The sequence below is a fragment of the Fulmarus glacialis genome, unplaced genomic scaffold, assembly GCF_000690835.1.
Source record: "Fulmarus glacialis isolate BGI_N327 unplaced genomic scaffold, ASM69083v1 scaffold7180, whole genome shotgun sequence".
NCBI lineage: Eukaryota > Metazoa > Chordata > Aves > Procellariiformes > Procellariidae > Fulmarus > Fulmarus glacialis.
The window spans coordinates 39708-41871 of NW_009185743.1; the positions used below are offsets into that span (position 1 = coordinate 39708).

Genomic DNA, 2164 nt, shown 5'->3' on the forward strand with positions numbered 1-2164 from the left:
TGCGCATTGTCGGCTCACGTCCAGCTTTTCATCCACCAGTACCCCTAACTCGTTCTTGGCAGGGCTGCTCTCAATCCCTTCATCCCACAGCCTGTAATGATGCAAGGGGTTGCCCCGACCCAGGTGCAGGACCTTACACTTGGCCTTGTTGAACCTCATGAGGTTCACACAGGCCCACTTCTCAAGCTTGTCCAGGTCTCTCTAGCTGGCATCCCGTCCCTCAGGCATGTCAACCACACCACTCAGCTTGGTGTCATCTGCAAACTTGCTGAGGGTGCACTCAATCCCACTGTCTATGTCATTGATGAAGATATTAAACAGTACTGGTCCCAGTACAGACCCGTGAGGGACACCATTCGTCACTGATCTCCATCTGGACATTGAGCTATTGACCACTACTCTCTGGATGCAACCATCCAACCAATTCCTTACCTACCGAACAGTCCATCCATCAAATCCGTATCTCTCCAATTTAGAGAGAAGGGTGTTGTGGGGGACCATGCCAAAGGCTTTACAGAGGCCTTACAGATGACATCTGTAGCTCTTCCCTTGTCCACTGATCACTTCATCAAAGAAGGCCACTAGGTTGGACAGGCAAGACTTGCCCTTGGTGAATCCATGCTGGCTGTTCGAATCATCTCCCTGTCCTCCACATGCCTTAGCATCGCTTCTAGGAGGATCTGTTACCACAATCTTCCCAGGCACAGAGGTGAAGCTGACAAGTTGGTAGTTCCCAGGGTCCTCCTTTCTAGCCTTTTTAAAAAGGCTATGCAATGTTTGCCTTTTTCCAGTCACCAGGGACTTCATCTGACTGCATGACTTTTCAAACATCACAGAGAGTGGCTTGACAACTACATCCGCTAATTCTCTCAGGACTCTGGGATGCATCTCGTCAGATCCTATAGACTTATGTACGTTCAGGTTCCTCAGGTGGTCATGAACCTGATCTTCTCTTGCAGCAGGAGGCACTTTACTCCCCCAATCCCTGCCTTGAGGTCCATCCACTCAAGGGGCGTGGGAAAAGAGGTTGCCAGTGAAGACTGAGGCAAAATGTTGCTGAGTACCTCAGCCTTCTCCTCAGCCATTGTTACCAGTTTGCCAGTCATGTTCATCGCGGGGGGATACACTTGCTTTGACCTCCCTTTTCTGGCTGATAGACCTATAAAAGTCCTTCTTATTATTCTTTGCATCCCTTGCCAAGTTCCAGCCGTGCCTTGGCCTTCCTGACCCCATCCCTACACAACTGGGCAATGTCTCTATACTCTTCCCAGGACATATGAAGTTAATTCAGCTGGAACTATAGTGGCTTAATGAGTGTCCTGTTTTTCCTCTTTATTGTATGGGAGTGAATACCTAATTAAGTCTAATTAAGCCTTTCTGTACATGTTATTTTGTACATGCCACAGGGATTCTTCCCAGGCTAAAAGTCAATGTCATTTTCCATGGCATGAACTCATTTTTCAAGTATGCAGTAGTATCTATCACTCTATCAGTTCTCAACTGTGTAATATTAGTGACTACTTATCAGTTCTCGACTGTGTAATATCAGTGACTACAGCTATCATTCATTTTGACCACTAAAACACTTGGCAATTCCTGCCCAAAATCATTGACTTCTGTATCAATCAGTCATGCATAAAGATCGTAAGGTTAAACCCAAGAGGACCATTACATGGATCCTCTGCTATAATCATGGTTAAATTAACCTTCCAAATTCCACCATAAGTTGGTATAAAATACCCTTTTATAGCTTGTGGTGTCCAAGAGGCTTAGAAATTTCCTCTTAACTTCAACTTGCTCTCTTGTAACTTTACTTTTACTTTGGAAAAAAAAATAGCTTTAGTGAAAAGTGTCTTTTTTCAAAGCATTGTTTTGCAACTTACATAAAGTGACAAAAAATCGTTGAAGATGTGTTTGAAATGTTTTATTAATTTCCTATTAAGGTGACATTGTTAAGGCTTTTACTTCTATTTATGCCTATGGCTTATGAACACACAGTGGTAAAGACTTAAGAGAAACCATGAGTAGTCTTCATCGACACATTTTTATGAAATAATCTGTGCAAAATGTTACTTAAACCACAAAAAATAAACTGTAATACTTCACAATTTACTACACTTGTGGTCCTCCTGAAGATCCATGTCGTGGTTTAACCTGGCAGGCA

The 2164-nt window shown here is 43.6% G+C and overlaps 1 pseudogene; it reads right to left on the reverse strand.

The window, feature by feature from the left end:
- Window positions 1–1276, reverse strand: part of LOC104075846 — a 29719-nt pseudogene extending 28443 nt beyond the window's left edge.
- Between the last annotated feature and the right edge of the window lie 888 nt (window positions 1277–2164).